The sequence below is a fragment of the Hemicordylus capensis genome, chromosome 2 (assembly GCF_027244095.1).
Source record: "Hemicordylus capensis ecotype Gifberg chromosome 2, rHemCap1.1.pri, whole genome shotgun sequence".
Taxonomy (NCBI): domain Eukaryota; kingdom Metazoa; phylum Chordata; class Lepidosauria; order Squamata; family Cordylidae; genus Hemicordylus; species Hemicordylus capensis.
The window spans coordinates 85,308,152-85,320,461 of record NC_069658.1 but is presented as its reverse complement, the minus strand read 5'-3'; the positions used below and the strand labels follow the sequence as shown (position 1 = coordinate 85,320,461).

Genomic DNA, 12,310 nt, shown 5'->3' with positions numbered 1-12,310 from the left:
AGTTGTTTGAGGAAGGCCCCCTCCAGCCTCTTAAATGCCTTCAGTGCAACATGTGAGCAACATGATGCATTGTGGGCTTTCTGGAGGCCGGGCACCCTCTCTCTTACCATGCTTCTTCCCTCAGCAGCACTCATCTAGGAGTGTGGCACAGCGAGCAGAGTGGGAGTGGGAGCAGCAATCATGTGGGCGAAGGCAGGAGCAATCCTGCTTTCTCCCTGGCCCTCCCTGGCCCTGGGAAAGGAAATTGTGTGTATGAGCTCAGCAAACATGTGGGCTGGAAGGCTTGCGGGTAAAGGCCTGCATTCCTGTGCAATAGTGCAGAAGCCCCACTTGAGTCAGTTGGGTTTACCTGAGTATGACCGATTGGACAATTGCTTGATTAGCAAGCCAGAGGTTGCTGGTTCGAATCCCTCCTGGTATTTATATGGGAAACACCTATACTAGGCAGCAGCAATACAGGAAGGTGCTGAAAGGCATCATCTCATACTATGCAGGAGATGGCAATGGAAAACCCCTCCTATATTCTACCAAAGATAACCACAGGGCTCTGTGGTCACCAGGAGTCAACACTGACTCGATGGCACAACTTTACAATTTCAACTAAGTATAGGGGTCATTTACAGCATTTAACCAAGGGAGGAGATAGCTCTAGATAACACAATAGATATTCCAACTCACACTAGTTTATGCTGGAAGTAATTTAAATGTGTTATTTATTAACTATAATTATTATTAATTCTTGTTTACACAGTCAGACAGGTGTTATTGACTGGTTTGTTTTATCCAGACATCGAGTCCTTCCCAAGGACCTAGGATGGCTGAATTTTATTGTCAATGTTGTTGTTATTGTTATAGATATTGTCGCAGAATATAGGCTGTTCCCAGTAAAGCTGCTTTTTGTAACTGGCAGATGGTGATTTCTGTGGCCCCTATGGTGTTGAGGTGCTCTTCAAGGTCTTTTGGAACGGCACCTAGGGCACCAATTACCACTGGGATTATTTTGGTCTTTTTCTGCCACAGCCTTTCAATTTCAATTTGTAGAACTTGTTATTTTGTGATTTTTTCTATTTCTTTTTCTTCTATTCTGCTATGCCCTGGTATTGCTATGTCGATTATTTTGACTTGTTTTTCTTTCTTTTTGACTATACTTATATCTGGTGTGTTGTGTGGCAGATGTTTGTCTGTTTGTAGTTGTAAGTCCCATAATATTTTTACACCTTCATTTGCTTCAACTTTTTCAATTTTATGATCCCACCAATTTTTGGCTACAGGTAGCTTGTATTTTTTGCAGATGTTCCAGTGTATCATCCCTGCCACCTTGACAGACCTTTGTTTGTAGTCAGTCTGTGCAATCTTTTTACAACAGCTGATTAGGTGGTCCACGGTTTCATCTGCTTCTTTACAAAGGCAGCACTTGCTGTTTGTTGTGGATTTTTCGACTTTTGCTCTTATTGCATTTGTTCTTAGTGCCTGTTCTTGTGCAGCCAGTATTAAAACCTCTGCTTCTTTCTTCAAGTTGCCATTCTTAAGCCATTGCCAGGTCTTGGTGATGTTTGATTTTCCACGTATATTGTGCAAATATTGACCATGCAGGGGCTTATTTTTCCACTTTTCTGCTCGGTTCTTGACTTGTTCTTTCTTGTAGGCCTGCTTTGTTTCATTGGTGTTGAATAGTTTCTCGTTATTGACCATTTGAAGTGCATCTTCTTCACTGTCCTTGATATATTCTTCAAGGCCTCTTTTCTCCTCTTCTGTTGTTTGATGGACTTGCAGCATTCCTCTTCCACCGGAGCTGCGAGTGAGGTATAGCCTATCGACATCACTGCGGGGGTGCAGAGCATGATTGATGGTCATGATTTTCCCGGTCTTACGATCTAGCGTCTCTAGCTCTGCCTGGGTCCAGTCTATTATTCCTGCAGTGTATCTGATAACAGGTATAGCCCAGGTGTTTATGGCTTGTATGGTGTTTCCGCCATTAAGTTTGGACTTTAAGATTTTTATAACTCTCCTGATGTGTTCACTTCCAATTTTTCTTTTAACTTCAGTGTGTGCGATGTTATCAGCCTGGAGAATGCCCAAGTATTTGTAATGCTCTTTCTCTCCCAGGTTCTTGATCTTGCTTCCACTGGGCAGTTCTATTCCTTCTGTTTTTCTTATTTTTCCTCTGTTCATTATTAATGCAGCACACTTGTCTAGTCCAAACTCCATTGCTATATCGCTACTGAATATATAGACAGTATTTAGCAGTGATTGGATTTCTGACTGGGACTTTCCATACAACTTCAGATCGTCCATGTACAGCAGATGGTTGATTTGACTTGATGTTTTAGATGTTTGGTATCCGAGGCCTGTTTTGTTTAGTATTTGTGAAAGTGGGGTCATGGCGATTACAAACAACAGAGGGGATAGTGAGTCCCCTTGGAAAATGCCTCTTCTAATGCTAACCTGTCCAAGTGTCTCACCATTGATTGTTAACTATGTACTCCACATGCTCATTGCTTTTTAAATAAATATCTGAATGTTTTTGCTGACACCAGTTGTTTCTAAACATTTTAGTATCCATGTGTGAGGCAAAGAATCGAAGGCTTTCTTGTAGTCAATCCATGCAACACTTAGATTGGTTTTTCTTCTCTTGCAGTTTTCTAAAATCATTTGGTCAATCAGCAGCTGGTCTTTTTTGCCTCTGGTGTTTGGGCAATTTCCTTTCTGTTCAACTGGAAGCTGTTTGTTAGTTAATAAGTGTTGCATCACTTCATCTGCTATTATTCCGGTTAATAATTTGGCTGGCAGGCAGGTTATCGGTCTATAATTACTTGGAACTGCACCTTTGGCTGGGTCTTTTATGATGAGAAGAGTTTTCCCAGTTGTTAGCTAGGATAGTTGTTTATGAAGGCTTGTTAGGTGTTTAAGCCAAAAGCCATGCAGTTCATCGTCGCCTGGCGCAGTCCAATTTTTAATTTTCTTTGCTCTTTCACTTATTATTTCCGGTGTTATTATTAGATCTTGCATTTGTTGGTTACATTTTTCGACCTCTTTCACCCAGCCTGCTTTTTTATTATTATCTATTGGATTGTCCCATAATTTCCCCCAGAATGGCACTGTTTTTTCTTTATTTGGTGTTTCTAGGTTTCTTGCAGTTTCTCCTTCTATGCTTTGGTAGAAACGTCTCTGATTCGACTGGAATTTGATTCTGCCTGTGTTGTGTGATTCTGGCTTCGTATCTGCTAATCTTCTTTGACACTGCTGTTATTTGCTGCTTTATTATTTCCAGGACTTCTCTAATTCTCCTTGAATCTAGGTGGTATTTTTGGATCAGATACTGTTTGGTGTTTTCATTCTTCAGCTTCTTGTCTTTCATATCTTTCAATTTACTAGCATCTGATCTAAGCCTGGAGATTTTATTTTCTAATCTAATCTTCCATTTAGGTGATGTACTGCTTTCTTTTTTGACAGGTCCACTGATCTTATATCCGAGCTCTTGTGTTGTTATTGTTGCTGCACTTTACATTAGTTGGTTTGTTTCTTGCAAATTCTTGGTTGTTATTTCTGCAAGTGCAGCATTGACATCTTTTAATGCCTGAGTAAGTTGTTTTTTGGCAACTGTTTTTAGAGCTGGAAGTCGAACCCTGGTGGTTGTTTGGTTCATGTGCTCAGTTATTTTTTTGCTTTAGTTCTTGTTGCTTTTCTGTTAAATGGCATTTGGGTTTTTGAGGTGAAGGCAAAGGGGAGGTTGCCTGGTTTTGATTTTGAAACAGTTCAGCAACATTGGCATCCTCGATTTCCAACACCTCCTCCACCTGCGCCTGAGCAACTGCTTCAGTTGGTGGTAATTCTTCTTCCATATCTTGAGCCTGTGTTGCTCTTTGCAGTTCTTCCAGCTCAACTCCTGTGAATACTTGATTTCTTATTATGAATCTTTTCTGGTCTGCTAGCCTTTGTTCTGTTATTTCTGTATCTGGATGCTTCTCTTTCCAAATTTGGTACATTCTTTTTAAATAACCTCTTCTAGTTGGACTAGACTTGTAATAGCAGATCATTATTTCCTTGTTGGCGTTTTTCGTATATTTTTTCCGGTTAAGTGACGTTTCTTCCAGTAACCTTGCAGTCTCCAGCCCTGGTTGCTCAACTGAAGATCCTGAGTCGTGTAGCCCACTTGCCACCAGATGTCTAGGGACTCCAGCACCTGTCACAGTCCTTGTTGACCCGGGCGATGACCGATCCGGTATAGATTTATTAAAGTTACGTCTCACCATATTGTTGATGGGAGAGGCACTCTTCATCTGACTCTTCTGGTGAGACCTGTCCGGTATGTTTGGACCTCTAGCATAGCTCTCACCTTCCTCAAAGCACGCAAGCCCCACAACCATGCCAAGGTAGTGCCTCACTAGGGGATTATTATTAATTAAATTTAATATTTAAATTTAAAATATTTAAATTTAAATTTATTAAATTATTATTATTTATTTACACAGTCAGACAGGAGTTATTGACTGGTTTCTTTTATTATTATTATTATTATTATTATTATTATTACTACTACTACTACTAAGCATTTACAGATTGATTTTCAGCCACAAAAAGACCCCACAAGGTGGCTTCTAATGGTTAAAATTTAAATACACATAAAGTGAAAATTAAAACAAGATAGAGCCAGAATAAGCACCAAAGCAACAGCCAGGCACTCTTTTAAAAAATGGATTAGAGTAATTCTCTGTTTATCAAAGAGAAGATTACTAGGATGATTTTGTTATGTCTGAAAGTATACTAAGAAAACAGAAGCAAGGAAAGAGTCCCATGCTGCAGGTGCCTTTCAATTCAAGGAACTGTTTAATCAAAGGAACATATTTAAAGGGAGTATCTGGTACATATGCTGAAAAAAAATACGCAATTGTGTGTCAGTTATTCCTTTGGGTCTGAAGGACAAGCGCTACCTAGATCTAGACAAGACATGACAAAAAAAGTTGGTAGGAATCAATGCTAAGAGGCTACCTCCTCTCATATGTCCCTTCACACAACTCAGTATGGCACCTTTCCACCATCTATGCAGCACATCAAGACAGGTAGAGTAAGTCAAGGGACATGCTTAACTGACATCTCACAACTATGGTCACCCTACAGACGTAGAAGTCCAGATCAAGAATATCACAGAAGGATTTCTACACATTCTTTCAATTAAGCTAAGTGGGTTAAACAGGTAGACGTTTGGAGGTTTAGCATTTGTCACATTTTAGGAGTTTTAATTGGATATTTTATATATGTTTTTCATTAAAGACAGTTATCTGCTTGAAGTCTCCAACTTGGGGTAGGTTATAAACTTAACTGACTAATAAAAACCACTTCCTAACCTTTGACTATCTGAAATCCTATCTTTTCTGAATTCGTTTTCAGAATGCGTTCCATACTTAGCTCCTTTTCACATAATTAGCATTCTGTTTATCCAGACTTCACATTCTCCATATGTGTTGAGTGGTCACCATACCATTCAAATTAAAGAAGTTGCTCCTCTGTCTCCAAATAAGAAAGACCGACACAATCAGTGTTACCAAAGCTGAAATATAATCTAGACAGCCAAGTGCCTAGGGAAAACTAGTTTCCAAGGCTTCCACAAATGAAGCCATTCCAGAAAAGAATTATACAAAGATCAATACAAACATGACAATTTGCTACTGACAGCCTCAGAAGTATTAAACAGCTGTGTGGCAATAAAAATCCCCCTTCAGGCTTTGAAGTCCAAATTAATTTTTTTCTTCTGCACACCACAGATTAAAGTGCTTTTTAAACCTTGAAAACAACGGTGCACAAGGTAGCCAGTGTTCTCTAACCGTGTTCCACAATTGTGGGATTCCCTTCTTCTAGATAGTTGTCAATACCCCAACTACTCACAAACAGAAAAAAGTTGGAACAAAGAGTCTGTTATCTTTCTCTGATCCATTCCCAGAGCCAGATCAATCACTGAACAAAAGGAACACTTTGTCAGTCTTTTGGAGGCACTGTGTAGCCGGCCATTGGAATAACCCTACTGCATTGGGCAGTCATTTTGTTAGCTAAAGGAGAACAAAAAGAGGGATGGCTTAAGACAATGATCTTCCCTGTGTTTTAAGAAGGAGCCACTGTGGCAAAAAAAATAAATTGTTGTAGTAAGAACTAATCAGTCTACTTTCCTTTCACGGTCTCTAAAACTGGACTACATTTGGTTCAAACTGAGGTCCACAAGTTAGATCTCTCGTGCCTCAAATGTTCATATGTCCACCATCTTGGATCGGGGTGGATTACATAATTAAAAACTACACAATTGTGGTGTTCCTGTGTTCCATTCACTACAACTGTACCGAATTTGGTTCAAATCGGTTATATAGTGCTCAGGTTAGTGCACTTGTGCCTCAAATGTTCACACATCCACCATCTTGGATTGGTGTGAATGACATCATAAACTACACCACTGGGGCATCCCTATGTGCCCATACAGCTGTAGCAAATTTGTTCAAATGGGTTAGGCAGTCCACAAGTTACTGCACTTGAACCTCAAAGGTTTATGTGTCCGCCATCTTGAACTGGGTTGGATGACATCATCACAATCTACGCCGTTGAGGTGTCCCTATGTGTCCCTACAGCTGTAGCAAATTTGGTTCAAATTGGTTAAACGGATCACAAATGAGCCCACTTGCACCTCAAAAGTTTGTGTCCACCATCTTGAATTGGAGTGGATAATATCATCACAAACTATGTTATTGAGGTGTCTTTGTGTGTCACTCACTGCAACTGTACTCAATTTGGCTCAAATGGGTTAGGAAGTCCACAAATTAGCTCACCTGAGCCTTAGATGTTCACGTGGCCACCATTTTGAATTGGAATGGATGACATCATCACACACCACGCCATTAGGGCATCCCTATGTGTCCCGACAGCTGTAGCAAATTTTGTTCAAATAAGTCATTTTGTTAGCCAGTACCACAGGTACCAGGGAAGTGCACCACTGCACGGCTGGAACAGTTGCCTTCATGTGGTTAAACAGTTCACAAGTCAGCCCACTTGCACCTCAAAAGTTCAAACGTCCACAATCTTTGATTGGGGTGGATGGCATCATCACAAACTATGCCATTGGATGTCCCTATATGTCCCTACAACTGTACCCGATTTGGTTCATATTTGTCCAGGCGTTGTGAAGTTGATGGGGGAGCACACGGACACACACACAAAAAGCCAGGTGATCTCATAAGCCTACTGGAAAGTAGGCTAAAAAAGGTTTTGTGTTTTTGCCATTTCCTCCTGTGCTGACCTCCCTGCAGTGCTGCACTCAACCCAGTGCCTGGAGCGAGGGGCAAGAGGGGAGGTAACTATAAGAGAAACAGAATCCTTGCAAGTCCCAGCACCATCTTGGAAGGTACGCACAAAGCACAGGAAGAGTAGTCCTTCCCATTGTTTTCCTCATAGAGCTCTACAGGGAAAGTGCTGGGAAGAAGGGCTACACTCCACAGCATTGCATGAACTCCATCCAAGATGGTGCTGGGGCTTGAGAGGGCTCTGTTAACCTTGAAGAAGCACCACTGGTAACATAGGAACATAGGAAACTGCCATATACTGAGTCAGACCATTGGTCTCTCTAGCTCAGTATTGTCTTCACAGACTGGCAGCGGCTTCTCCAAGGTTGCAGGCAGGAATCTCTCTCAGCCCTATCTTGGAGAAGCCAGGGAGGGAACTTGAAACCTTCTGCTCTTCCCAGAGCGGCTTCATCCCCTGGGGGGAATATCTTGCACTGCTCACACATCAAGTCTCCCATTCATATGCAACCAGGGCAGACCCTGCTTAGCTATGGGGACAAGTCATGCTTGCTACCACAAGACCAGCTCTCCTCCCACCTGACCTGGTACTGGGCAAGTGCACCACTGCACGGCTGGAACAGTTGCCTTCATGTGATGCTAGTATTCAGCTTCAGCCAAAGCTTCACAGAGGCCTAACAAACTATTCGTCAGGGAGCTGCACTTGGGGTCAGTGGGAGCCACCACTGCCTCCTGGTCCTTGCAGTGAAAAACCCTGACCCAAGATGTCTTTCCATAGCACCCAGTTCATTGGCCCCAAAATGGTTTGGTGTTCTGGACAAGTGCCTGAAGAACAAGGTAGGGGTTATTCCCCTATTCCCTCCACATGAACAGAGGCTGAACCTCTGGAGCAGAACAGACAGTGAAACATGCTTTTCTGGTCCTGTCTCCATATTGAGACACTACTCCTGCTGCCCAGAAGTCATTTTGGTTTTGATGGCCTGCTTTCTATTTTTGCATCTTTTTGGTGGGTTAGAATAAAGGGATTACCAGATTGTGGCTTCTGAAATTTTTTTTTCTGATGGGACCAACATGACATTTATTTTTACACAAATATGGAAATGGTTGTAAGTTTTCCTGAGACAACCAAGATAGGGTGAGGGAAATCCTACTGAATCAATCAATACTGAGCCAGTTTGGGGACAAAAGACCTTGCATCAATGGAGATAATCAGAACACAAAACATTCAGAGTTTTATTTCAGAGAGAGAGAGATGTTCTGCAGCTCAAATTAGTTTTGAATCCCTGCTATCCACCTTAGAAGCCAAGCTCCCTAATCCTTAGGGGGCAGGCTACTGTTACTTATTAATAAAAGAAAATAACTGCACATGTTCAGAGGGACTCTTCTTTATAAATATGCCATGGTTTGCTTCTGGCACTGGAAACAATGTCCAGTGCTGAACCATTGTAAAGCCCCTCACATTAAGCCTTTTCCCCCAGACACCTTTGACTAAAAGTCTGTGGATTACATGGTACCAAAATATGTTAAAACAGTTGTCAAAGGCACTCACTCTCGCTCTCTCTCACTCTCACTCTCTCTCTTCCCGCCCCCACCCCAGTTTAGAGTCAACAAGATGTTAAACTAGGGAGGTATTAAAAACAGAGTACTGAACCATTAGCAAAACAACTCAGACTGCTAGCCCATCCCTCTGGAAATGCAAAGAGCATGTTGAATGGAATAAATTCTTGCACGAACTTGGGAAAAGGAGGGATGAAAGGGGACAAGGAGTGTTCTTTCTCAAAACAAGTCTTTGTTGGAAGGCGCTCCATGTAAACAGAAAGCCACTAAGGATGGCAGGCAGAACAGAAGCCTAGGAACAAATTCCCAAAGAATAGCTGTGCTCATCTGCAGCAGCAGAAAATGTGCCACTTTGAAGTTAACTAGTGGTTCCTTAGGGCTTGAGCTTCTATAAGTCCACTTCATTCTATACCACTTTTAAATAGAAGTTCTCAAAGCAGTTTACACAGAAAAACACACAACAAATAAATAGGATGGCTTCCCTGTCCCAAAAGTACTTACAATCTAAAAATCTGTGTATGCTGTTGTTGGGTGTTTCATAACAAAAGCTCATGTCACAAGGCAACAACAGTTCACACCTATTGCTCTGCCACTTCTGTGTAGGGCAATCATGTACAGTACATCTCATATATGATGGCAGTATATACACTATTTTAGCAATGGCTGTGGCCTCCCATGATACATGTACAGGGCAAAATAAGCCTTACTCAGACAACCACTGAACGTGACTGGGACAGGGCTCAGGCTCATACCTGCTGCACCTGTACTCAGATTGTGCATATTGGGTAGAGGGGCCCTTAATGAAATTCACAAGTCCCATCCCTTGACTTTCCCCAAATTTAAGCACATTACATCCCCTCCCCATAGCCTCCTAAGGACAGTACCTAAGGGAGTGGGAACAAAAGGTAAGGGAGGCCAGCCCGAATGCCCCCTCCCAATTCATTGTCACCGCCCCATCTCTGCACGTCTATCTGAAGCTCCGGGTGTCTACAAGTTGTGTGGGCGCTTAGACCCTCGACGTGAACTCTGCACTTGGAAAAGTACCAGCAAGCTTGGAGAGAGTCCATGCAATATGGGACAGGTTCAGCCTGAGTCCAGCATCCTCTGGAAAGAAGATCAGGGGAACAGGCAGAGGTCAGAATGCGACCAACGGGAGCAAGCCCTCACCTCTGCCCCGCATTCAGCGGTCGTCTGGATAGGGCTATAGTGCTCTTTCTGACATGCAAGCAGTACCCGTGTGTAGCAAAAATACGGTGTAGCTTGGTTTCTGAGGTGCCACAGCAACTCCTTTTGCCTTTTGGCACCTCAGCCGCCTGGAAATGTCTGCAGGTAAACGGAGCAGGGATGTCAAGCTTAGTTTTGAGACGGGTGCGGGACAGACCCGGGACAGACCCAGTCCGCGCAGCCGCCTTCGGAACGCGCCCCTGAGCGGGCAGCACACTCAAGAGGCACCTGCCGCCGCCGTTTCCCGCCTTCGACGTCCCTCACCTGTTCAGTCGAGCCGCTAGGGCGGTCGGTAAGCGGCGTCTCCTTCGGAGGTGGGCTCCGCAAACAAACAAGCCTCTCAGCACGGCCGGGCAAGAGCGGAGCGGCTTTTGCCTACAGCCTGTGCGTGGGAGGCGCCATGGTGCGTCCTAGGCTGTCCGCGGGAGGAGGACAAACAAGCGGCCGCCCCCGCGCTCAAGACGCCTCAAGTTTGCCAGGGCTGGAAAGCGAGACAGCCGAGGTGCAGCTGAGGAAAACCGCTGGGACAACAGCTGAAGCGCTCCTTTCCCTCGAGCTCCGCGATCCCCTTCTCCTCCCGGGACTGGAGGAGGGTGCAGGCGAAAACAAAAAAGCCCACACACAAACAAAAAAAGCCCTCCAGCCAGCGCCTCCCGCCGTCTCTGCAGCCCCCAGAAACCGCTTGCTGTCAGCGCCTCTCCCGGCCACTCCACAGCGCGCCTTGGCCAATGATAAGTGGAGGTGGCCGGCGGCGGTAGCTGCCCCGCAGCAAACTTAAGGCTGTGAAGAAGACTTCCCACTCGCGGTCGGGAGAACGAACTGGGACGACGCGAAGCAAACGCGGGGCGGGCAAGGAATGCCTTCGCTTCCTAGCTTGCGGAACAGGTGCTCAGTAGCGCCCAAGGTCATGAAGGCGAAGGGGAGATTGCTTTCCCCGCCCCAACCAGGCACAGCTTGTTACAAGCGCGCGCGCACAGTGGGGACTCCCTTCTGCCGCAAACCCTCCGCGCGATAGCAGGCAGCCAGAAGCTTTTTGCACACAAAGAAAACTAGGGAAGAATTAGCAGCTTTCTACAAAAGAAAGCATGTTCCTCCCCCCACTTACATTGACACTAAAATGTCGTGGACATCAAGCAACGCTCCTCAATTTCACACATTCTGAAGGACAAGTCCTGTTAGTCAGTACACACGCGCACACTCTTACACTTACAGGACTCTTACTTGGGAATAAATCTCAGGTGCACTCAGTGAGACTTTCTTCTGAATAAACTATCATAGGGTTGCTCTATAGGGCTGATGATGTTAGATGATGTTTTATAGTTTTTAACATATAAGCACATACAAAGGCACTGTACAGTATACATGCGTTCCTAGATCTTGCTACACCAGCATTGTCTTCCACATACACCAGTTCAGTCAATGAAGAGGAGCTTCCATCTCATAAATAAGAACATATGTTCATGCTCACAATGGGCAACATTGTGCAAATGGACATGGAGCTTTTTGCACTGCAACGGGAAGTAAGATAGTAGAGGTACAACAGGACAGCCGTACATGATGGACAAGTGAGATGAAAATGTACAATTTGATATTCATCAAAGTAATGACCATATCCATTTTTTGGATTTGTTAGTTCAAAAAGATAATGGGGGATCTTATGACTTCATTGCACAAGAATCCCTATGGATAGGGCGCATACCTCAGGTACGATAATTAACATCTCCAAACTTTCAGCAGAATTTGCTCTGTGGACCGTTTTTTGAGGGACCATGATTTCTCTCAAGAGCCTAAGATATTAAGAGCATGTGACAGGCCAAATGCTGACAGCATCCAGTCACAGGCAAACATAGGCAAGAGCCCAGCTATGGTACACATGGCACCAGCTTGTGACAAGCAAACATGGGCAACAGTACATCATGGGCACACATGGAATCATCTCATCACATCATTTCAGAGTAGTGTCGCTTCCAGAATTCTCCTTATCCAAATAATTTGCCAGAAGCTGAGGTTCAGAATTATGAGGGCTTGTTTCCAAGAAATCAGTGCATTTGGGAATTCTCCATTGTTTACTTTTTAAATTTCTGAACTTTGTACAGAGCACAACTTTGCACCAGAGCTTTCAGTGCAGTTTATTCCTGTGTCTTCCACCCCGCTTCCATATTAAGAATAAAAAATCTAGATCTTTGCTGTATCAAGACTCTTTTTATGTGGTGTTTATGAGAGCACATTATTTATCAATAAAACACTGCACG

At 43.7% G+C, this 12,310-nt stretch overlaps 1 protein-coding gene across 2 annotated transcripts in view; it reads right to left on the bottom strand.

Annotated features, from left to right (window-relative positions):
* MEGF10 (multiple EGF like domains 10) overlaps positions 1-11,030 on the bottom strand; it is a 195,673-nt gene extending 184,643 nt beyond the window's left edge. The window contains exon 1 of one of the 2 annotated variants that reach the window (XM_053300099.1): positions 10,323-11,030. The gene's annotated coding sequence lies outside the window, so the exon portion shown is untranslated. The remainder of the gene's footprint in view (positions 1-10,322) is intronic. The other variant, XM_053300098.1, reaches the window with a different exon arrangement.
* Between the last annotated feature and the right edge of the window lie 1,280 nt (positions 11,031-12,310).